Source organism: Rana temporaria, chromosome 4 (genome assembly GCF_905171775.1).
Source record: "Rana temporaria chromosome 4, aRanTem1.1, whole genome shotgun sequence".
NCBI classification, from domain to species: domain Eukaryota; kingdom Metazoa; phylum Chordata; class Amphibia; order Anura; family Ranidae; genus Rana; species Rana temporaria.
Window position 1 is genome coordinate 148,302,914 of NC_053492.1, and position 25,680 is coordinate 148,328,593.

General features: G+C 48.2%; 1 protein-coding gene across 2 annotated transcripts in view; it reads right to left on the minus strand.

Moving 5' to 3' along the window:
- The window catches only part of P2RY14 (purinergic receptor P2Y14), a 64,335-nt gene that overhangs the window by 29,835 nt on the left and 8,820 nt on the right, over positions 1-25,680 (minus strand). The window contains exon 2 of one of the 2 annotated variants that reach the window (XM_040349175.1): positions 3,515-3,653. The gene's annotated coding sequence lies outside the window, so the exon portion shown is untranslated. Of the gene's footprint in view, positions 1-3,514; positions 4,005-25,680 lie in introns of those variants that run through there. The other variant, XM_040349174.1, reaches the window with a different exon arrangement.

Genomic DNA, 25,680 nt, shown 5'->3' on the forward strand with positions numbered 1-25,680 from the left:
TTTCCCACCTTGACTACTGCAACTCCCTCCTCACTGTGAGCACTGCTCTAGGTCAGTCTGCCATCTCCACTCCCACTAACACACAGACCAGGTGCATCACGGATTCCAATGAGCAAAAAAGAATTCAGCAAGTCCATAAAAACATGTCCAAAAACACAAATAGAGGGGAACGACGTCACCAGCTAAAAAAGCCGCTCACTGTATCCCTCGGCCCCGCCCCTCTGCGCACCGCGTCACTGGATGTGATTGACAACAGCGCCAGCCAATGGCTGTGCTGCTCTCAATCCATCCGCTCTAGCCAATCAGCGGCCAGGCTGGGCGGTGAAGAGGATCTCGGGACCGAGCGCGGGTCTTTCAAGGGGTCAGGTAAGTAAAACGGGGGCTCGGGGTGGCCGGCATCATCAGATGTTTTTTCACCTTAATGCATAGATTGCATTAAGGTAAAAACATGTTTTCCTTTACAACTCCTTTAAGCAGCAGCTACATAGGAGAGCTCCTTCCCAGCACAGAGCTCATTTCCCTTCTCATACTGATTTTGAGAGCTTTATCTGCTGCTGTTTCAGCCATCTCCTCCTCAGCCTGCCTGCTCTCAGGGCACTGGCTATATGGTGTAACCTGAGTTCTGCCTATATTGGGCTGAGGAAGAGACGACTGAAGCAGCAGGGAAGCTGTTGACAGACTTGTCATGACTTGTTGCTGTACCTCTGGCAATGTGAGTAGGGAAAGGGGTAGGTTCTGTGCTGGAAGACTCCTATAAATCATCTAGCCTGTCTGGCAGCAAAATCAGTAGGGTAATAGAAAATTGTATGTAGTGTCCTGCTCCTGAAGAACAGGTGCTGCTTTAAATTTAGTGGGGGTCTGAGCTTTTAATTGGCTCAGACCAGAATGATTAAGGGCAATTTAGCCTCTGTTCTAGTCATGACTGGGCTGGGAGTATCCACCATTGATCGCCTGGGGGTGTTATTACCACCTCAGACCAAGGGTGGCAGGGAATGTATCAGCCAAGGGGATATAGAGGACAGGTGAAAACAGAAAAACAGGCATGTCTGATTGAAGTGGTAGCACTGGAATTTGATATAGAGGATAGAGGTGGGGAGAATTCACTACTGGAGGCAGAATTTGCAGTGGCAAGATGAAATTTTTGATTAAAGTGGTTTTAAATGTTAAATCTTTTTTATTTTTTTTTATAACAAACTTGCCTATACTTACCTGCTCTGTGTAATGGTTTTGCACAGAGCAGTCCCAATCCTCTTCTGGGGTCCCCCACTGGCGCTACAGGCCCCTCCTCTTCATTGAGTTTCCCCACGAATAGCCCATGCATGCTTACTCCCAAATCCCGCTGCTGCGTCAACTGACACAGACAGCGGGACTCAGCCCTGCCCCCCCCCCCCCGCTTCCATGTCACAGCTTTTGATTGACAGCAGTGGGAGCCAATGGCTTCTGCTGCTATGAGGCTGCATTCACACCTGAGCATTTCAAAGTCACACTTTTTTTTACCATGATTTTGCCGCATTTTTTCCAAGTTTTTGTCCAGGTCACCAATGTAAAAACCTGAAAACCTCCTGTTATCTGCCCCAAATAAGCTCATGTTCTTTTTGAGCTTAAGGCGTTTTTCAGGTGTTTTGCTTCAGGTGACCAAACGCTCAGATGTGAACAGGTGCCATTGAAATTAATAGGATTTTGCTTTTTGGGCATTTTATGAACTGAAAACGCTCAGGTGTGATCGCAGCCTCAATCTGTCCAATGAGAAGAGTGACAGCAGCTGTAGCTGCTGCACTCGTGCATCGGATCGGACACAGGTAAGAAAAAAAGGGGGGGTCTGGGGGGGCGCTGCAGCGCCAAAGGTTTTTCACCTTAATGCATAGGATGCATAGATCTTTAGGCTTTACAACCACTTTGAGCCATTATTCTCAATGCTCAATGTGATAGTGAAACTGTGCTATGAAAGCAAAACTGTGACTTAGCTTTTTATGTCATTATGAATATAATAAAAGAAGGAAATGGTCCATATAGTCACATGCCAGAAATCAGTTCTTTATACTGTCAGCAAAGTAATGATCTCATCAGCAAGAATCACATGAGGCCTTGGTGTAGTGTTATTCTGCTACATAAACTGCTTATCTGAAAACAGGGAGATATCTATAAGTCAAAGAACAAGCATTGGTTTTGTGTTCAACGCTATATTCAGTTCTAATGGGATATTCCCTCCCTAATAATTTCTTAGGATCCATAGACTGTTAGGTAATATGAGTTAAAAAAAAACATCAGTAACACATATAACCTCTGGGCACTTTCACACTGGGGCGCGCAGGCGTCGGCAGTAAAGCGTCACTGTTTTTAGCGGCTAGTTACTGTCATTACTGTGATTTTTGCGGTGCTTTTTGGGCATTAGCGGGGTACTTTTAACCCCCGCTAACATCCGAAAAAGGATTAAAAGCGCCGATTCAAAGTGCCGCTCCTGCCCATTGATTACACCGCTCCTATACACCGCCTCAAAGATGCTGCTTGCAGGACTTTTTTTAGCATCCTGCCAGCGTACCACTTCAGTGTGAAAGTACTCTGGCTTTCACACTGGATTCAGAGGAGAGGTGCTTTGCAGGGGCTATTTTTAGCGCTATAGCGCCTGTAAAGCGACTCAGTGTGAAAGCAGCCTAAATGTCAGCTGCAATTAAAATTTTTAGGCGTTTGATATGTTTTGGAAGAAGGATAAAAATGCAGTATAAAAGATAGATGCTGTCCACTATCACTATCATGTGTCCCAGGTGATCGCCTACAGGGAGGGGCCGCATTAGGCGATATGACGAGTTTCCTAAGCGGTCCCTGGGCGGAAGGAGGAAGTGGGACAGGAAGTCCCACTCCTACTAAAGCCCCCACTCTCCCCTCAAAAAAATGACAAATGTGGCATGTAAGGAGGTGAGGAGTGGTTTAGGCGGAAGTTCCACTGTTGGGTTGAACTTGCAGTGTCCGGCCTCCCAGCTCCCAGTTTTACTTACCTGAGCCCGAATTTTCGTGAGTTCATCCCCGCCGTCGCTCTCTCCACGGCTTCCCAGCTCTTGATTGGATAGATAGCAGCGCAGCCATTGGCTCCCGCTGCTGTCAATCAAATCCCATGATGCAGGGGGCGGGGCCGAGTCATACACGCTGTGTCTATGGACGCCAAGTGTATGACACGGGAGCGCGCCCGCAAGGTAAACCCCTCGGGGGGAGAGCTTTCCAGAGGGGGTTAGCTATTGCGGGGAGGAGCCGCAAGAGCCGCCGTGGGACCCCAGAACAGGAGGACTGGGGCCACTCTGTGCAAAATTAACTGCACAGTGGAGGTAAGTATGACATATTTGTTATTAAAAACAGTGCAATGGCAGTCTGTAAATTCATCAATAATGATAACAGATGGAGGATGGGTTATGACTCAATATAATGTATATTACCAAAATGCTAAAATGAAATAAAGCTCATACCAGTTGTACCATTACTGATAATTACAACATTATAAATGTGAGAAAGCAACACCACTTACCTTTGCTTCTTTTCAGGTTTTGTTTATGACTGTAACTGATGCTTGAGGTTCATTTTCTTTGCCTCGGTTGTTCAGATTGTTGAGTTCTTCTGTTTGGTGATAAATCAGGCAGTACAGTTTTTGTAGGTAGAGATGAATCCTTCAGTGACACAGACAACCACAATAGTTAGAGTGTGAGGATTGTACTGAAGAAGTGCTTCACAGAAAGGCACAGGATATTCTGTCCTTACACCACTGTGGTCAACGCACTTCACTATTTACGCTGCCATGCCCTCTACACATGAACACTGGACGGAATATCAGACCCTATACTCTAAGCTTAAATGATACCATGTTTCTCTCTATTGTGCTGAAAGGCTTCCTTTATTTAATATCAAACGGGAAGTTAAATGTTATAGCTGGTAACTATCACATCATGTGCATGTTGTGCAAAAACAAAAAACACTTTTGATATTAGACATTGTTTGTGTCTAGACTTTCCCATAGCAGTGTGAACATACTATACTATATACAGTATTAACCTTTTTTCATTTACTGTATGTCTCAGTAAATAATGATGGTTCATTCATTAAAGTGCTTTTTCTTATGAAAACACTAGTTGCCTGGCTGTATCACAGTGATCACATCACTTTGTTAGTAAATTTTTACACCATACAGTGTTATAAAACATTTAAACAACTATTATTTTTTCTAAATAATATTTTTTTTACACCTTTTATCCTTTTGTCAGCTCATAATATTACAATACAAATATTTTATCAAATAAAAGCTTTAAAGTGATTATGAAGTCAAATTTTTTTTAGTTAAAAATAATAAAGTGGTTTTTCACAGAACCGCCCAGATCCTCCTCTTCTCGGGTGCCTCTTTGGCGCTCCAAGCCTCTCCCTCCCGTTGAGTGCCCCCACAGCAAGCAGCTTGCTATTGGGCACCCCAGCCAAGCCACAGCTCGCTATGTCCATTCAGACACAGAGGCCCGCCCCCTTTCTCTCTTCATTGGCCGACTGACTTTTATTGACAGCAGCTGGAGCCAATGGCGCTGTGCTGCTGTCTCAGCCAATAAGCAGCCGAGACACTCCTGCAACATCGCTGGATCTATATGGGGCTCAGGAAAGTATTAGGGGGGCTGCTTTTTGTCTTAATGCATAGAGTGCTTTAAAGGGGTTGTAAAGGTTTGTTTTTTATTTTCTAAATAGGTTGCTTTAAGCTAGTGCATTGTTGTTTCACTTATCTTTTCCTTCAATTTCCCTTCTAAATGTTTTTTTTCTTTGTCTGAATTTCTCACTTCCTTATCCTCCTCAGTAAGCTTGCCCCCATCATCCGAGCTGTTCTGGCTGGGGGTTAGTCAGCCAGAACAGCTTACTGAGGAGGAACAGGAAGTGATAAATTCAGACAAAGAAAACAAAGAAAAAAAAAACATTTAGAAGGGAAATTGAAGGAAAAGGTAAGTGAAACAACAATGCACTAGCTTAAAGGAACCTATTTAGGAAATAAAAAACAAACCTTTACAACCCCTTTAAGATAACAAAATCATAGAAAATCTGCCTTTACAACCCCAATTTGAAAAAGTTATTGTCAAGTTTACAAATGCATATTGATGCTGTTAAATTTAATCTGGATGTCTAGGCTTCAGGGAAAAGGTGTATATAAAGCCAAAATCTATGTTTCAGCATGTTTGACATCATGCCTCATAGTATACAGATGTATTTAGCAAGATTTCTTAATAAAACTGCGTAGCACAGTAAAGCTTTCTTAGGTATGATGCTCACACCAAACATACTGATAAGTTTATGTTGGGTTTACATTTACTTAAAGATAAGTATATTATGAGGCTGACTTAACCTCCCTAGCGGGAATCCCGAGTGTGGATCGGGGTGAATTTTCACTACCAAAAGCGAAAAACCCCGATCCATGTACAGGTTACTTACATTGCCCCCAAGATCCTGCGATGTCCCTCTGTTGTATCCTCCGCTGGATCATCTGCCTGATTCATCATTGTTCCGGGCCCTGTTCCCTGCTCGCGACGCCCGGGGCAAAGCCTGGTGGCAAATTCAAAAAGTGAAAAATACATAAAACTCAAAACACACTGTAATCTTACAGATTACATTACTGTATAATATCATTTCACCTCCCTTTTGTCCCTAATGCTTCGTCCAGTGCCCTGCATGCTGTATTTTATTATCTATACTGTTCTTTCTGCCTGGAAACTTGAGAATGTCCATAGCCAAAAAAAAGTGTCATTTTACTTCATAAAGCGGTTTTAGAGCAGCTAGAAAACAGTGATAGTGAATTAGACTCACTTGCAGAATTGAGCGATAGCGATTTGTGGGGAAATTTGACATCAGACACTGAAAGTGATGACAGCGACGATTCTGCCACTGAGCGAATTTCAGTGTTTTTGATTTGATTACATTATTGAATTAAATTTATTATTATTATATTATTTTTTGTTAAAATTATTTATTATATTATAATTTATGATTTTATGCTTCAAACTTTATTATACCCGGGATGTCTACTAGACTCTTTTTTGGACAGATTTAAATTAGTTATATATAAGAATTACAGTCCTACAATCATAGGCGTGCGCACATAGGGTGTAAGGTGTGCCTGGGCACACCCTAATCACCCTGTACTGTGCAGATTCCCCCTGCTGCCTGGCTGCAGAGAAAGGGACTGGGGAATCTCTGTCCTCAGTCCCTTTCTCTGTCTCAAAAGTTAGACACCAATCTCTGCCCTACTGACTTGCCCACTGCCATATACGGTATATTACACACGCATGTGTGTTTGAACTTTGGTGTGCACACCCTAATGCAATAGGCTGCGCACACCAATGCCTACAATATAAAACTCCAAATTTCTGGACAGCTTTACCCCGGATGCCTGCATACTAAGATGTGCCTCTTTTAATCATCAACCATGTGAGTTGCTAAATGTTTTACCTTCAAAGAAAGTTATCATATTGCTACACTTAGAGGCGCTTCTCTTCTCTTTTATACTCTGTAGCGTATGCTGGATTTATCATTTTCATACAGGCATACTCAGAAATCGATTGGCTTGACATCTCAGGCCTCGTACACACGACCAAGTTTCTCGGCAAAAACCAGCAAGAAACTTGCTGGGAGAATTTTTTTTGCAGAGGAAACCGGTCGTGTGTACATTTTCATTGAGGAAACTGTCGAGAACCTCGACGAGCCAAAACGAGAGCATGTTCTCTATTTCCTTGATGGGAATGGAGAAAATTGGCTCGTCGAGTTCCTCGACAGCCTAACAAGGAACTCGACGAGGAAAGCGATGTGTTTCGCCCGTCGAGTTTCTCGGTCGTGTGTACGAGGCCTCAGGGTTCATTTACTGTAACTGGAGTGCAAAATCTGGTGCAGCTCTGCATAGAAACCATCAGCTTCCAGGTGTTTTTTTGTCAAAGCTTCATTGAACAAGCTGAAGTTAGAAGCTGATTGGCTACCATACACAGCTGCACCAAATTTTGCACTTTCCAGTTTTAGTAAATCAACCCCTTTATTTTAGCCTACAATAAACTTTTTTTTCAGCTAAAGTTGATTCAGTAAAATGTTTTTGCACCAATGACCTCATAAGTATTTTTGTGGGGTGTATAAGATGGATGTGCTAAAGTACATGCTTGTGAATTAGTGTGTGCTACATGCACATACATGTAATGCACATTTATGACTGTTTATTTATAATGAAGATCTTTCTTATGGAGTACCTTGTAGCAAGATCAGAAGCCCAGGAGCTGCCCATTTCAGCTCCTGGGTTTAGTGCTGGATGCCAGCTGTCACTGAAAGCTGGTGGTTCCAATTCACATGCTGGCCAGGACTCATGAAAGCTATCAAGTCCTTATACCAGTTTAAGATGGCACTGAATAGTCACCGTCCCTGTGCTTATTTAAAATGGCACCCAGGACCAGGGCCGATCCGAGACGGGGTGCTATGCACCCAGGCGCCAGAGGGGAGGGGCGATGTTGGTCCTGAATGTGTTACCATGAAGTGAAGTCGGCACTGTGCTTTCCCGCAGCAGCCGCTGTATCGTCTGGGCATCACTAAATGGCGGCGCGCGGTCCGGCGCCAGTGGCCATTCTACCCGCCTGTGTGTCCTCTCGCCCGCCTGTCGCTGCCGCTGCCGGCCCGCTATATGCACAGCATAGCGCTGGACAATGGGCGGGACTTTTTAAGTTAAAAAGTGGGTGATTGGTTGCTAGGCAGCGGGGGCAGTCCCAGCAATGAATCACTCACTTTTAATGGGAAAAGTCACGCCCATTGTCCAGAGCGGCCACGCTTCATGTCCTGTGTGAGTAAGGTAGGTTTTCTGTGGGGAGGGGGGCTGTGCTGTGCTGTGCTATGCAGTGAAGTGCATGATAAGGGTATGATAATGAGAGAGGACTGCGATATGGGGGGAGTCAGTCTGCGATGGGGGGAGTCAGTCTGCGATGGGGGGAGTCAGTCTGCAATGGGGGGTCAGTCTGCAATATGGGGGTCAGTCTGCGATGGGGGGGCTCTGTGATTGGGGGGAACAGTCTGATGGGGTGGTCTGTGAATTTGGGGGGTCCGTCTGTGATTGGGGGGATCAGTCAGAGATAAGGGGTCTGTGATTGGGGGGGTCAATATGTGATTGGGGAGTCTGTCTGCGATTGGGGGGGGGGTCAGTCTGTAATGGGTCAGTCTGTGATGGATCGGGTCAGTCTGTGATGGATCGGGTCAGTCTGATGGATCGGGGTCAGTCTGTGATGGATCGGGTCAGTCTGATGGATCGGATCAGTCTGATGGATCGGATCAGTCTGATGGATCGGGTCAGTCTGTGATGGGTCAGGCTGTGATGGGTCGGGCTGTGATGGGTCAGGCTGTGATGGGTCAGTCTGTGATGGATCGGGTCAGTCTGTGATGGATCGGGTCAGTCTATGATGGATCGGGTCAGTCTGATGGATCAGTCTATGATGGGTCAGTCTGATGGGTCGGGTCAGTCTGTGATGGATCGAGGCAGGTCTATGATGGATCGGGTCAGTCTGATGGATCAGTCTGTGATGGGTCAGTCTGTGATGGATCGGGTCGGTCTGTGACGGGTCAGTCTGTGACGGGTCAGTCTGTGACGGGTCGGGTCAGTCTGTGATGGGTCGGGTCAGTCTGTGATGGGTCAGTCTGTGATGGATCGGGTCGGTCTGTGATGGATCAGTCTGTGATGGGTCAGTCTGTGATGGATCGGTTCGGTCTGTGATGGATCAGTCTGTGATGGATCGGGTCAGTCTGTGATGGATCAGTCTGTGATGGGTCAGTCTGTGATGGATCGGGTCAGTCTATAATGGATCAGTCTGTGATGGGTCAGTCTGTGATGGATCAGGTCAGTCTATGATGGATCAGTCTGTGATGGGTCAGTCTGTGATGGGTCGGGTCAGTCTGTGACGGGTCAGTCTGTGATGGGTCGGGTCAGTCTGTGATGGGTCGGGTCAGTCTGTGATGGGTCGGGTCAGTCTGTGATGGGTCGGATCAGTCTGTGATGGATCGGGTCAGTCTGTGATGGGTCAGGTCAGTCTGTGATGGGTCGGATCAGTCTGTGATGGATCGGGTCAGTCTGTGATGGGTCGGGTCAGTCTGTGATGGGTCGGGTCAGTCTGTGATGGGTCGGGTCAGTCTGTGATGGGTCAGTCTGTGATGGATCGGGTCGGTCTGTGATGGATCAGTCTGTGATGGGTCAGTCTGTGATGGATCGGGTCGGTCTGTGATGGATCAGTCTGTGATGGATCAGTCTGTGATGGGTCAGTCTGTGATGGATCGGGTCGGTCTGTGATGGATCAGTCTGTGATGGGTCAGTCTGTGATGGATCGGGACAGTCTGTGATGGATCAGTCTGTGATGGGTCAGTCTGTGATGGATCGGGTCAGTCTATGATGGATCAGTCTGTGATGGGTCAGTCTGTGATGGGTCGGGTCAGTCTGTGATGGGTCGGGTCAGTCTGTGATGGGTCGGATCAGTCTGTGATGGATCGGGTCAGTCTGTGATGGGTCAGGTCAGTCTGTGATGGGTCAGGTCAGTCTATGATGGGTCGGGTCAGTCTGTGATGGGTCAGTCTGTGATGGATCGGGTCAGTCTGTGATGGGTCAGGTCAGTCTGTGATGGGTCAGGTCAGTCTGTGATGGGTCGGGTCAGTCTGTGATGGGTCGGGTCAGTCTGTGATGGGTCGGGTCAGTCTGTGATGGATCGGGTCAGTCTATGATGGATCAGTCTGTGATGGGTCAGTCTGTGATGGATCGGGTCAGTCTATGATGGATCAGTCTGTGATGGGTCAGTCTGTGATGGATTGGGTCAGTCTATGATGGATCAGTCTGTGATGGGTCAGTCTGTGATGGATCGGGTCAGTCTGTGATGGGTCGGGTCAGTCTGTGATGGGTCGGGTCAGTCTGTGATGGGTCGGGTCAGTCTGTGATGGGTCGGGTCAGTCTGTGATGGGTCGGGTCAGTCTGTGATGGGTCGGGTCAGTCTGTGATGGGTCAGTCTGTGGTGGGTCAGGTCAGTCTGTGATGGGTCAGGTCAGTCTGTGATGGATCGGGTCGGTCTGTGATGGGTCAGTCTGTGATGGATCGGGTCAGTCTGTGATGGATCAGTCTGTGATGGGTCAGTCTGTGATGGATCGGGTCAGTCTATGATGGATCAGTCTGTGATGGGTCAGTCTGTGATGGGTCAGTCTGTGATGGGTCAGTCTGTGATGGGTCGGGGTCAGTCTGTGATGGGTCGGGGTCAGTCTGTGATGGGTCGGGGTCAGTCTGTGATGGGTCGGGGTCAGTCTGTGATGGGTCGGGTCAGTCTGTGATGGGTCGGGCAGTCTGTGATGGATCGGGTCAGTCTGTGATGGGTCAGTCTGTGATGGGTCAGGTCAGTCTGTGATGGGTCAGGTCAGTCTATGATGGGTCGGGTCAGTCTGTGATGGGTCAGTCTGTGATGGATCGGGTCAGTCTGTGATGGATCGGGTCAGTCTGTGATGGGTCAGTCTGTGATGGGTCAGGTCAGTCTGTGATGGGTCAGGTCAGTCTGTGATGGGTCAGGTCAGTCTGTGATGGGTCGGGTCAGTCTGTGATGGGTAGGGTCAGTCTGTGATGGGTCGGGTCAGTCTGTGATGGATCGGGTCAGTCTATGATGGATCAGTCTGTGATGGGTCAGTCTGTGATGGATCGGGTCAGTCTATGATGGATCAGTCTGTGATGGGTCAGTCTGTGATGGATCGGGTCAGTCTGTGATGGATCGGGTCAGTCTGTGATGGGTCGGGTCAGTCTGTGATGGGTCGGGTCAGTCTGTGATGGGTCGGGTCAGTCTGTGATGGGTCGGGTCAGTCTGTGATGGATCGGGTCAGTCTATGATGGATCAGTCTGTGATGGGTCAGTCTGTGATGGATCAGGTCAGTCTATGATGGATCAGTCTGTGATGGGTCAGTCTGTGATGGATCGGGTCAGTCTGTGATGGGTCGGGTCAGTCTGTGATGGGTCGGGTCAGTCTGTGATCGGTCAGGTCAGTCTGTGATCGGTCAGGTCAGTCTGTGATGGGTCGGGTCAGTCTGTGATGGGTCGGGTCAGTCTGTGATGGGTCGGGTCAGTCTGTGATGGGTCAGTCTGTGATGGGTCAGTCTGTGATGGGTCAGGTCAGTCTGTGATGGGTCAGGTCAGTCTGTGATGGATCGGGTCAGTCTATGATGGATCAGTCTGTGATGGGTCAGTCTGTGATGGATCGGGTCAGTCTATGATGGATCAGTCTGTGATGGGTCAGTCTGTGATGGGTCGGGTCAGTCTGTGATGGGTCGGGTCAGTCTGTGATGGGTCGGGTCAGTCTGTGATGGGTCGGGTCAGTCTGTGATGGGTCGGGTCAGTCTGTGATGGGTCGGGTCAGTCTGTGATGGATCGGGTCAGTCCATGATGGATCAGTCTGTGATGGGTCAGTCTGTGATGGATCGGGTCAGTCTATGATGGATCAGTCTGTGATGGGTCAGGTCAGTCTGTGATGGATCGGGTCAGTCTGTGATGGGTCGGGTCAGTCTGTGATGGGTCGGGTCAGTCTGTGATGGGTCGGGTCAGTCTGTGATGGGTCAGGTCAGTCTGTGATGGGTCGGGTCAGTCTGTGATGGGTCGGGTCAGTCTGTGATGGGTCGGGTCAGTCTGTGATGGATCGGGTCAGTCTATGATGGATCAGTCTGTGATGGGTCAGTCTGTGATGGATCGGGTCAGTCTATGATGGATCAGTCTGTGATGGGTCAGTCTGTGATGGATTGGGTCAGTCTATGATGGATCAGTCTGTGATGGGTCAGTCTGTGATGGATCGGGTCAGTCTGTGATGGGTCAGGTCAGTCTGTGATGGGTCGGGTCAGTCTGTGATGGGTCAGTCTGTGATGGGTCGGGTCAGTCTGTGATGGGTCAGTCTGTGATGGATCGAGTCAGTCTGTGATGGGTCAGGTCAGTCTGTGATGGGTCAGGTCAGTCTGTGATGGATCGGGTCGGTCTGTGATGGATCGGGTCGGTCTGTGATGGATCGGGTCAGTCTGTGATGGATCAGTCTGTGATAGGTCAGTCTGTGATGGATCGGGTCAGTCTATGATGGATCAGTCTGTGATGGGTCAGTCTGTGATGGGTCAGTCTGTGATGGGTCGGGGTCAGTCTGTGATGGGTCGGGGTCAGTCTGTGATGGGTCGGGGTCAGTCTGTGATGGGTCGGGGTCAGTCTGTGATGGGTCGGGGTCAGTCTGTGATGGGTCGGGGTCAGTCTGTGATGGGTCGGGGTCAGTCTGTGATGGGTCGGATCAGTCTGTGATGGGTCGGGTCAGTCTGTGATGGATCGGGTCAGTCTGTGATGGATCGGGTCAGTCTGTGATGGATCGGGTCAGTCTGTGATGGGTCAGTCTGTGATGGGTCAGGTCAGTCTGTGATGGGTCAGGTCAGTCTATGATGGGTCGGGTCAGTCTGTGATGGGTCAGTCTGTGATGGATCGGGTCAGTCTGTGATGGGTCAGTCTGTGATGGGTCAGGTCAGTCTGTGATGGGTCGGGTCAGTCTGTGATGGGTCGGGTCAGTCTGTGATGGGTCGGGTCAGTCTGTGATGGGTCGGGTCAGTCTGTGATGGATCGGGTCAGTCTATGATGGATCAGTCTGTGATGGGTCAGTCTGTGATGGATCGGGTCAGTCTATGATGGTTCAGTCTGTGATGGGTCATTCTGTGATGGATCGGGTCAGTCTGTGATGGGTCGGGTCAGTCTGTGATGGGTCGGGTCAGTCTGTGATGGGTCGGGTCAGTCTGTGATGGGTCAGTCTGTGATGGATCGGGTCGGTCTGTGATGGATCAGTCTGTGATGGGTCAGTCTGTGATGGATCGGGTCGGTCTGTGATGGATCAGTCTGTGATGGATCAGTCTGTGATGGGTCAGTCTGTGATGGATCGGGTCGGTCTGTGATGGATCAGTCTGTGATGGGTCAGTCTGTGATGGATCGGGACAGTCTGTGATGGATCAGTCTGTGATGGGTCAGTCTGTGATGGATCGGGTCAGTCTATGATGGATCAGTCTGTGATGGGTCAGTCTGTGATGGGTCGGGTCAGTCTGTGATGGGTCGGGTCAGTCTGTGATGGGTCGGATCAGTCTGTGATGGATCGGGTCAGTCTGTGATGGGTCAGGTCAGTCTGTGATGGGTCAGGTCAGTCTATGATGGGTCGGGTCAGTCTGTGATGGGTCAGTCTGTGATGGATCGGGTCAGTCTGTGATGGGTCAGTCTGTGATGGGTCAGGTCAGTCTGTGATGGGTCGGGTCAGTCTGTGATGGGTCGGGTCAGTCTGTGATGGGTCGGGTCAGTCTGTGATGGATCGGGTCAGTCTATGATGGATCAGTCTGTGATGGGTCAGTCTGTGATGGATCGGGTCAGTCTATGATGGATCAGTCTGTGATGGGTCAGTCTGTGATGGATTGGGTCAGTCTATGATGGATCAGTCTGTGATGGGTCAGTCTGTGATGGATCGGGTCAGTCTGTGATGGGTCAGGTCAGTCTGTGATGGGTCGGGTCAGTCTGTGATGGGTCGGGTCAGTCTGTGATGGGTCGGGTCAGTCTGTGATGGGTCGGGTCAGTCTGTGATGGGTCGGGTCAGTCTGTGATGGGTCAGTCTGTGATGGGTCAGGTCAGTCTGTGATGGGTCAGGTCAGTCTGTGATGGATCGGGTCGGTCTGTGATGGGTCAGTCTGTGATGGATCGGGTCAGTCTGTGATGGATCAGTCTGTGATGGGTCAGTCTGTGATGGATCGGGTCAGTCTATGATGGATCAGTCTGTGATGGGTCAGTCTGTGATGGGTCAGTCTGTGATGGGTCAGTCTGTGATGGGTCGGGGTCAGTCTGTGATGGGTCGGGGTCAGTCTGTGATGGGTCGGGGTCAGTCTGTGATGGGTCGGGTCAGTCTGTGATGGGTCGGGTCAGTCTGTGATGGGTCGGGCAGTCTGTGATGGATCGGGTCAGTCTGTGATGGGTCAGTCTGTGATGGGTCAGGTCAGTCTGTGATGGGTCAGGTCAGTCTATGATGGGTCGGGTCAGTCTGTGATGGGTCAGTCTGTGATGAATCGGGTCAGTCTGTGATGGATCGGGTCAGTCTGTGATGGGTCAGTCTGTGATGGGTCAGGTCAGTCTGTGATGGGTCAGGTCAGTCTGTGATGGGTCAGGTCAGTCTGTGATGGGTCGGGTCAGTCTGTGATGGGTAGGGTCAGTCTGTGATGGGTCGGGTCAGTCTGTGATGGATCGGGTCAGTCTATGATGGATCAGTCTGTGATGGGTCAGTCTGTGATGGATCGGGTCAGTCTATGATGGATCAGTCTGTGATGGGTCAGTCTGTGATGGATCGGGTCAGTCTGTGATGGATCGGGTCAGTCTGTGATGGGTCGGGTCAGTCTGTGATGGGTCGGGTCAGTCTGTGATGGGTCGGGTCAGTCTGTGATGGGTCGGGTCAGTCTGTGATGGATCGGGTCAGTCTATGATGGATCAGTCTGTGATGGGTCAGTCTGTGATGGATCAGGTCAGTCTATGATGGATCAGTCTGTGATGGGTCAGTCTGTGATGGATCGGGTCAGTCTGTGATGGGTCGGGTCAGTCTGCGATGGGTCGGGTCAGTCTGTGATCGGTCAGGTCAGTCTGTGATCGGTCAGGTCAGTCTGTGATGGGTCGGGTCAGTCTGTGATGGGTCGGGTCAGTCTGTGATGGGTCGGGTCAGTCTGTGATGGGTCAGTCTGTGATGGGTCAGTCTGTGATGGGTCAGGTCAGTCTGTGATGGGTCAGGTCAGTCTGTGATGGATCGGGTCAGTCTATGATGGATCAGTCTGTGATGGGTCAGTCTGTGATGGGTCGGGTCAGTCTGTGATGGGTCGGGTCAGTCTGTGATGGGTCGGGTCAGTCTGTGATGGGTCGGGTCAGTCTGTGATGGGTCGGGTCAGTCTGTGATGGGTCGGGTCAGTCTGTGATGGATCGGGTCAGTCCATGATGGATCAGTCTGTGATGGGTCAGTCTGTGATGGATCGGGTCAGTCTATGATGGATCAGTCTGTGATGGGTCAGGTCAGTCTGTGATGGATCGGGTCAGTCTGTGATGGGTCGGGTCAGTCTGTGATGGGTCGGGTCAGTCTGTGATGGGTCGGGTCAGTCTGTGATGGGTCAGGTCAGTCTGTGATGGGTCGGGTCAGTCTGTGATGGGTCGGGTCAGTCTGTGATGGGTCGGGTCAGTCTGTGATGGATCGGGTCAGTCTATGATGGATCAGTCTGTGATGGGTCAGTCTGTGATGGATCGGGTCAGTCTATGATGGATCAGTCTGTGATGGGTCAGTCTGTGATGGATTGGGTCAGTCTATGATGGATCAGTCTGTGATGGGTCAGTCTGTGATGGATCGGGTCAGTCTGTGATGGGTCAGGTCAGTCTGTGATGGGTCGGGTCAGTCTGTGATGGGTCAGTCTGTGATGGGTCGGGTCAGTCTGTGATGGGTCAGTCTGTGATGGATCGAGTCAGTCTGTGATGGGTCAGGTCAGTCTGTGATGGGTCAGGTCAGTCTGTGATGGATCGGGTCGGTCTGTGATGGATCGGGTCGGTCTGTGATGGATCGGGTCAGTCTGTGATGGATCAGTCTGTGATAGGTCAGTCTGTGATGGATCGGGTCAGTCTATGATGGATCAGTCTGTGATGGGTCAGTCTGTGATGGGTCAGTCTGTGATGGGTCGGGGTCAGTCTGTGATGGGTCGGGGTCAGTCTGTGATGGGTCGGGGTCAGTCTGTGATGGGTCGGGGTCAGTCTGTGATGGGTCGGGGTCAGTCTGTGATGGGTCGGGTCAGTCTGTGATGGGTCGGGTCAGTCTGTGATGGATCGGGTCAGTCTGTGATGGATCGGGTCAGTCTGTGATGGATCGGGTCAGTCTGTGATGGGTCAGTCTGTGATGGGTCAGGTCAGTCTGTGATGGGTCAGGTCAGTCTATGATGGGTCGGGTCAGTCTGTGATGGGTCAGTCTGTGATGGATCGGGTCAGTCTGTGATGGGTCAGTCTGTGATGGGTCAGGTCAGTCTGTGATGGGTCGGGTCAGTCTGTGATGGGTCGGGTCAGTCTGTGATGGGTCGGGTCAGTCTGTGATGGATCGGGTCAGTCTATGATGGATCAGTCTGTGATGGGTCAGTCTGTGATGGATCGGGTCAGTCTATGATGGTTCAGTCTGTGATGGGTCATTCTGTGATGGATCGGGTCAGTCTGTGATGGGTCGGGTCAGTCTGTGATGGGTCGGGTCAGTCTGTGATGGGTCGGGTCAGTCTGTGATGGGTCGGGTCAGTCTGTGATGGGTCAGTCTGTGATGGGTCAGTCTGTGATGGATCGGGTCAGTCTGTGATGGGTCAGGTCAGTCTGTGATGGGTCAGGTCAGTCTGTGATGGGTCGGGTCAGTCTGTGATGGGTCAGTCTGTGATGGGTCAGTCTGTGATGGGTCAGTCTGTGATGGGTCAGTCTGTGATGGATCGGGTCAGTCTATGATGGATCAGTCTGTGATGGGTCAGGTCAGTCTGTGATGGGTCGGGTCAGTCTGTGATGGGTCAGTCTGTGATGGATCGGGTCAGTCGGTGATGGGTCGGGTCAGTCTGTGATGGGTCGGGTCAGTCTGTGATGGGTCGGGTCAGTCTGTGATGGGTCGGGTCAGTCTGTGATGGGTCGGGTCAGTCTGTGATGGGTCGGGTCAGTCTGTGATGTATCCACTAGCTTATCTCTCAGCCCAATTGGTGAGCAATGGTAGGCTGCATTTTATGGGCACTGGTGAGGCTGCATTGATCTCTTGTACCATGTCTGCAGTCTCTGACCATGTCTGCTGTCCCTGATTATCTCCTGTATCATGTCTGCAGTCTCTGATCATCTCCTGTATCATGTCTGCAGTCTCTGATCCTCTCCTGTATCATGTCTAGGGGCTCTTTCTAAACAGACTCTCTAACAGAAGCCCTCTCTGTGTCCATTAGAGAGACCCCCCTCCAGGTTCAACTAGACTAGAGTACTCTGCTTCACTTCCTGTATTTCGTTTATTGTTAAGAGGTCATGGAAGGATCCCGGGGTAACGATGACTTCTTAGGGGAGCATCTGTGTTTGAGTCGTTGCCATAGAAACAGTTGCAAAGGGGAGGAGTTAGTAAGGTGACCACGCCCTTGTAGGGGTGCCAGAAATATTTCTGCACCCAGGCGCATATGACCCTAGGATCGGCCCTGCCCAGGACTCAAGTGCTAATATTTTAAAGTGTTTCGGCATGTAGAAAAAATGACGTTTTTTCCAACTTCATCATTAAAATGACGTTGCCCACACACAGTCGTTTAAAAAAAATGCTCTAGCAAAGCGCGGTGACGTACAACAACGTACAACGACGGCACTATAAAGGGGAAGTTACATGCGGATGACGCCACCCTTTGGGCTGCTTTAGCTGATTTCCTGTTAGTAAAAGACGATTCCACACTTTTCTGTCTGTTACAGCGTGATGAATGTGCTTACTCCATTATGAATGGTAGTTTTACCAGAACGAGCGCTTTCGTCTCATAACTTGCTGCTGAGCATGCGTGGGTTTTTAACGTCGTTTTAGCCCACACACGATAATGTTTTTCAGCCCGAAAAACGACAACGTTAAAAACGTTGTTAACCACTTCCGACCGCTCACTGTAAATGTACGTCCTCTATTTAAAGATGGATATCTCGGTAACGGCAGCAGCTGCTGCCACAACCGAGGTATCCATCTTTTCAGTGGGCGGTCCGGTAAACGATAACGGCGGTCTCCGCGGCGAATCGCCGCGAGATCGCCGTTATCGGTGGCGGGAGAGGGCCCCCGTCCCTGCCGCTCTCCCGCGCCCTCCGCCGCTTACCGGAGCCGTCGGTAGCAGCGGAGGAGATCGGGTGCTGCTGCCTAATCAGTGAGGACTTGAGTGAGGGCAAGATGGCCCCCACCCGTCCTCATAGCTTTGCTGGGCGGAAGTGACGTCAAAACGTCAGTCCCGCCCAGCGTCTTAAAGAGACAATTTTTTTGTTGTCATTTTTTTAAATGACACATTTTCCTTCTTTTTTTTTTCTTGCATTTAAGTCTAAATATGAGATCTGAGGTCTTTTTGACCCCAGATCTCATATTTAAGAGGACCTGTCATTCTATTACAAGGGATGTTTACATTCCTTGTAATAGGAATAAAAGTGATACATTTTTTTTTTATTATTTCAGTGTAAAAAATTATAAAATCAATAATTATAAATAAGAAAACAAAAAAAATGTATTTTAAACCGCCCTGACGAGCTCGCGCGCAGAAGCGAAAACATACACAAGTGAGGTATCGCCGCGATTGTTAGAGCGAGAGCAATAATTCTAGCCCTAGACCTACTCTGTAGCTTAAAAAATGCAACCTTGAGAATTTTTTAAACGTCGCCTATCGGGATTTTTATGGGTAAAAGTTTGACGCCATACCACGAGCGGGCGCAAATTTTAAGCGTGACATGTTGGGTATCATTTTACTCAACGTAACATTATCTTTCACAATATATATAAAAATTGGGCCAAATTTATTGTTGTCTTATTTTTTAATTCAAAAAAGTGATTTTTTTCCAAAAAAAGTGCGCTTGTAAGACCGCTGCGCAAATACGGTGTGACATAAAGTATTGCAATGACCGCCATTTTATTCTCTAGGGTGTTAGAAACAAAATATATATAATTTTTGGGGGTTTTAAGTAATTTTCTAGCAACAAAAACAGTTTTAGTCTTGTAAACGCTGAATCTGAAAAACACCTTCCGTCCTTAAGTGGTTGAAAAATGCAGCATGTTCGAATATTTTTTTTTGTCGTTTTTCAGAACCCGAAAAATGATGTGAAGCCCACACACGATCATTTTGAATGACATTTTTTAATAACGTCATTTTTTTCATGCCAAAAAATTATCGTGTGTACGTGGCATAAGAGTTAGCATCCCTGTCAGTTGTTTTTGTTTGTTATTTGTTTTTTTTTCTCCTACTAAGAAGATTCACTTCCTCTGTATGTCCTGGTAAACATTGGAACTGAAAGTAAAGGAAATTTCAAAATGCTTTATTGTCACTGCAACAGGAATTGAGGGTAGGTGAGCTGTTTAATATAGGACTTTCTTCACTTTGGAGGCTTTTCCTTTCTCTTCCTGTTCTGTCTAATGCCACGTACACACCATCACTTTATGTGATGAAAAAAAATTATGTTTTTAAAAACGTCAATTTAAATGACCGTGTGTGTGGGAAAACGTCATTTTATGTCTTGTGAAAAACGACCAAAAAAAATTGAAGCATGCTTCAATTTTATGTGTCGTTTTTCAAAACGTCGTTTTTTACTTCACAGAAATTGACCGTGTGTAGCAAAAAACGACGTTTAAAACAACGTTTTTACACCCGCGCATGCCCAGAAGCTAGTTATGAAGCGAGCTTCAATGGAAAAAAGTGGTGAGAACGTAACCTCGCTTTGCTAGAACATTGTGAAAAAACGATGGTGTGTAGGCAACTTCGTCTTTGAAAATTGAAGTTTCAAAAACGTCATTTTTTACTTCACAGAAAATGTCGTTTTTTTTCATCACATAAAGTGATGGTGTGTATGCGGCATAAGGGGCAGGAAGTGAAGACAAAACTTCACAATTCTATACAGCAGAAAAAGGACTAAAATAACGTTTTTGCTTTAGCTCTATAGGTCTTTAGGTCTATATATGTAATTATAAACACATACAAATCTATACGCTACCATTTGTTGTGTTCCCAAAACATGTCCTGTCTGCTGGGGTGCAACAGCAGCCCATTCAAAATTAATTAACCACTTTAAAGCTATGCACCTTGGTCTAGCAGCTTAGTATTTATATGTAGTATCTTTATGACAACAACTAGCCAACTTAGGCCGAGTACTCACGAGCAGACATGTCCGATGAAACCGGTCCGCGGACCGTTTTCATCGGACATGTCTGCCCGGGGACTGCCCGGGGACTTCTGTTCGATGGCTGTACACACCATCGAACAGAGGTCCGTGCGTGAACAATACGCGGGGCGTGTCCGCGGTGTCGCGGTGTCGCCGCGACAATGACGCGGCGACGTGGGCGGCCTGCCTTTAAAATGCTTCCACGCATGCGTCGAAGTCATTCGACGCATGCGAGGGATGGCGGGCGGCAGGACATGTACGGTAGGTCTGTACAGACGACCGTACATGTCCGGGCGGACAGGTTTCCAGCGGACTGTTTTAAAGCAAGTCCAGGAAACAGTTGTCCGCTGGAAACCTGTCCGATCCACCCAAAAATGGTCCGCTCGGGCCTACACACGGCCAAACATGTCTGCTGAAACTGGTCCGCGGACCAGTTTCAGCAGACATGTTTGGTCGTGAGTACGGGGCCTAATACGTAGAAATGTTAACAAATTTTACTGAAAAATAGATAAATGTTGCATTAATATCACAGTATAAGTACTTAAAGCGGAGTTCCAACCACAATTAGCATTTTTTAAATGTATGTTCTTTCATCCTGCGTTTTTATAATATAAATCCGGTCACTTACTATTTTACAATCCGCCGCCGATCCGCATAGATATTCAAAAAAGATAGTTTATAAAACTATGTCTACACCGTTGTCATTTTGCTTGTGGGCATTGTGAAGCCTACAGGCACTTACTTCCTGGAAGTCTTGGATGGGGAGTGATATTTGGACAGCGCACTGCATCCTGGGAAATGATGACACACATTTCCCAGGAGCATTATAGGGAGATGATGTCAGAATCCTAGGTGCTTTCAAAGGCAGATTTCGTGGGACCGCATAGCAACAGGCATTTCCAGATGAGTAAAAAATAAAAAAATTCTATTTTTTTTTCTTTTTTAGTCGTAAGCTACAGTTTAAAGCAAAATTGTTTTTTTGATGGAGCCTCCACTTTAAGAAAGGCATCATCATTCTCCTAATTATTTATTGGAATATTTACTCCCATGCACTCACTGGATTGGTTTAGGCGGCAGTCTGTCTTGGTCTCCTAGTTAATATGGGTAGTGAATGAAAAATGTAACTACATTCTGTGTTGACTTTTAATGTAACCATGTAATTCCATTAACAAGAATCATACCAACAAAAGCATTTTTGCTCATTTTCTAAGAAAGAACAGTGGCTAAGTGGTTAGCAATTCCTCGTAGCAGCATTGGGGTTGCTGGGCTGTTCCCTTGTTGTGCCTGCGTGGGTTTCCTCTGTGCACTCTGGTTTCATTTCATACTAAAGCCATACTGATAGGTAATTGGCTCCGGTCTAAATTGACCCGTGTTTGTGTATGTACAGTATGTGTGATTAGGGACCTTGTAAGGGTAGGGACTTATGTGAATGTACAATATACTGTATATGTAAAGTGCTGTGTAAATTGATGGCACTATAAAAATACCTGTAATAAATAAATAATAGGAAGGCCAAAGAAACAGTACTTAGTGACATTAACAGGATATGTGTATAAAAATAAAAACATATTCCCACGCTACTAAGCAAAATAACTGCTGCAAGCACCAAAATGGTCAGTCCATAACCACAAGATAAAAGAATATACAATAGATGGTGCTGCGCTGTTATGTGAGATAAATAACCAAAAGCAGATTACTAAAACAGAAATGACTGTGCTACATAAACATCATATTAAAATAGAAACAATCACAGTGGAAATAAACCATCCATAAAGTGCTAAAGGTAGAAGTGTGCACGTGATACAATCCACATAGATAAATAAATGAATAACAGTCTTGAAAGTGTATGGTGGAGGCAAAGTAAAGCCAAGTGCTTTATTCCCTCTAAAACTTATCAGGGAACCCCTGATGAAGTCAGGCGATGATATGTGTTGGGACAGACAGGCACCGGAAGTGAAGTCAGAGTGAGAGCTTGCCACTCATTTGTGAATGGTGCCGAAGTCTTCTGGGACCAGTGACCTGAGGGAAGGTAAGAGCTTCCACTCAGATCCCTTGACCAATCTGTGCGGAAGTGGGAATAGGTACCTGTCACAACTAGGTACCCAATCCCCCCCCCCCCCCAAAAAAAATATGACATGCCTTAAAGCGGAACTTCTCCTTTTGGGTGAAGTTCCGCTTTTAATTCAGCGTGTCACTTGCCACCCGTCCGCTGTCACCAGATTCAGCATGTCACTTACCATCCGTCTCGTCACCAGATTTAGCGTGTCACTTGCCACTGGTTCCTTGTCACCAGATTTAGCGTGTCACTTGCCACGTCGCCTGTCACCAGATGCAGATTGTCACTTGCCAAGTCACCTGCCACACATTATGGATTGTCATCTGTCACTTGCCACATTGTAACTTGCCACATGTGGAGCTGACAGAGAAGATGGGGGTCTGATAGAGAAGATGGGGGTTTGGCAGAGAGGAGGGGGGTCTGGCAGAGAAGATGGGGATCTGACAGAGAAGATGGGGGGTCTGGCCGAGGTAAGGGGGGTCTAGCAGAGAGAATGGTGGTCTGGCAGAGAGAAGGGGGGTCTGGCAGAGAGAAGGGGGTCTGGCAGAGAGAAGGGGGGTCTGGCAGAGAGAAGGGGGTCTGGCAGAGAGAAGGGGGGTCTGGCAGAGAGGAGGGGGTCTGGCAGAGAGGAGGGGGGTCTGGCAGAGAGAAGGGGGGTCTGACAGAGAGGAGGGGGGGTCTGGCAGAGAGGAGGGGGGTCTGGCAGAGAGAAAGTGGGTCTGGCAGAGAGGAGGGGGTCTGGAAGAGAGAAGGGGGGTCTGGCAGAAAGAAGGGGGTCTGGCACAGAGGAGGGAGGATCTGGCAGAGAAGAGGGGGGGTCTGGCAGAGAGAAGGGGGTCTGGAATAGAGGAGGGGGGTCTGGAAGAGAGGAGGGGGGGTCTGGCAGAGAAGATGAGGAGCTGACAGAGGAGAAGGGGGTCTCATGGCTCTTCTGGAGTGGGGGTAGAAGGGGGAGCGTGCTGCTTTGCTGATCTGCACATTGAGGGGGGGGGAGATCCGACGATGGGGGAGTCGGGATCGCTCACCACTTAAGGCATGGCATGGGGTGCTGGTGGCGGGAGAGAGCGCATCAGTGCAATCCAGCCACAGGAGGGGGCGGGTGAAGGGGAGGAAGGAAACACTCATCACTGATACCACAGGAGGGGGCGGAGAGTTAGTGTTGCTGGCGGCCACGGCACTCGGAAAAGTATGAGACTGCATCCAGCCACGGGGGGGGGGGAAGATGGAGGGCTGCAGGTACTTCCCACACTGGCTGGAGGACACAAGCCCGGTCACAGCTTGTACAGGTGGCAACCCCATCTCTCACCCGCATTCTCCGGGGGGGGGGGCAATTTGTCCGGCTCTGGGGCCCCAGGTAATTGTGTTCAATGTTATGCACTACTTGTTTTGTTTTTTGGAATGGTATTGTGGTGGGCAGTCTTTGAATGTTTTATTGAATACTGCATGTGTTTTTTTGAAAACAATAAATAGAATTTTCCAAAAAAGAAAAAAAAAAGACAATGTTGTATGGTGGACTCACAAAGAAGCTGCTTAGCAGATAACATGTATTGCACAAGACTAGGAGAAAGCAGGACGCTGCAGAGACAGCTAAGGTACAGTGTGCAAGTTTAGTCATTGGAGAATCCTGTTATGCTTACTAGTAAGCAGATGACTATAAACTGTCAATCACAATGCTTTAGCTCAATAAAGTTGCAGTCTGCTAGGTATCGCTTGTGAACATACCTGCCCTACCATTACAGTTTGAACTTTTTATTGTGCCCCTGTTTGTATCTTCTGTAAAAGTATATACTGTAATAGTCTTCCCGATTAGAGCCTGTGGGCCAATCAGGTGCACGGGGTCTGGTTACCGGTCACCTGATTGGCTGAAGCAACATTTAGGTCGGGAGAAGACATAGAGGGAGCGTGGAGAGGACGGCGTTGACCCGAGGAAGGTAAGTGCTGGGCTGGGGAAAACTGGCTGCATTTGGGGGCACAAACTGGCGGCAATTGGGGCACAAACTGGTTGCAATTGGGGGCACAAACTGACAGCAATTGGGGGCACAAACTGGCTGCAATTGAGGGGACAAACTGGCGGCAATTGGGGGGACAAACTGGCGACAATTGGGGGGACAAACTGGCTGCATTTGAGGGGACAAACTGGCTGTATTTGGGGGCACAAACTGGCTACAATTGAGGGGACAAACTGGCTGCATTTAAGGGGGCAAACTGGCTGCATTTGTGGGGCAAACTGGCGTTTGATGGGCACATTGGCTGCATTTAATACGCACAGTGGCTGAGTTTAATGGGCACAGTGGCGGCAATTTTGAGCACCAGCCACCACTGCCTCTTAGAGTATGTTTCAGGTGACTCAAGTCTGCACGTAAAAGCGTGTTGCCTCGTATGGGTTTCCTAAAAAAGCTTGTTTTCACCTTACCATCGCTACCTTTTAAATGGACATCCAAATAGTTAATGGGAGTTGAACTGCTGTCGCCAGTAAATTTTAGATTTAAATTGTTGTCATTTAAGTATGACAACCAATTATCCAAGCTACCAGCCCTATCCGAGACTATGAATAGGGCTGGTCATCTAGCGACAGTAGAAGAAGGTATCAGTGCGACGGGGGCTATCACATGAAAAAATGCGGGACCTCTCCAACAAACCTAATATAGAGATTGGCGAGAGAGGGGGAAAATTTGTCTCCCATGGAGGCTCCACATTTCTGCAGGTAATAGTCACAATGAAGTATTTGTGCGTGAGTAAGTATTCACTTGCAGAACGGGGATCCCCTTCCAGGTCCAGGAGGTGTAGAGTCACTTCTCTTGGATGCTATGTGTAGAAATTTTCTATTATCTGTGTGTACAGTAGAGCGTGGAGGCTAGGGAAGGTGAGCAGTGATCGGCATGCTAATTTCTGCATCTGCACTGTAACTGTGGGCAGGGCCGATCCTAGGGTCACAGGCGCCTGGGTGCAGAAATATTTCTGGCGCCCCCACATGGGCGTCATCATTTTACTAACTCCTCCCCATTACAAATGTTTCTATGGCAATTACTCAACCACAGAGATGCTCCCCCACAAAGTCTTCATTGACCTGGGATTCTTACATGATCTGTTAACAATAAACATAATACCGGAAGAGAAGCAGAGTACTTTATTGGGACCTGGAGGGGGGCCTCTGTGATGGACACAGAGAGGGCTTCTGTTAGAGAGTCTGTTAGATGTTCGGCGCCCCCACCTCTGCAGGTGCCTGGGTGCAATGCACCCTGCCTAGGATTGGCCCTGAGTGTGGGGGTTATTTACTAAAGGAAAATCCACTTTGTACTACTTGAAAGTGCTGTAGATCTGAGGGGGACATGCAAATAAAATGAAAAACAGCATTGTGTATTTCCTATTCCAAACTGCCTCATTCAAGTAGCATTTTTAGAGTACAAAGAATGCAGCATACATGTGCAGTGTATACTGCAAGTAGGCTCAGACTCCATAAAACCACGCCCAATATTCAGTATAATTTAACATACCCACTTTTCGCTGCAGGTCCAATTCTCCCAAAGAAAAAATATTGGAGGTGTTCCCCTTATTTTCCCATGAGAATCCATATGACATTGTCAAGAAGCATTTAATAAAATATGAGAATCCTGCATATCTTTGCATACACTATTTCTCTTACACCTTCAGGCTGGTTAATATCAGTTAAACTCATGTTCACATATCAGAATAAAATATGCTTTGGTTT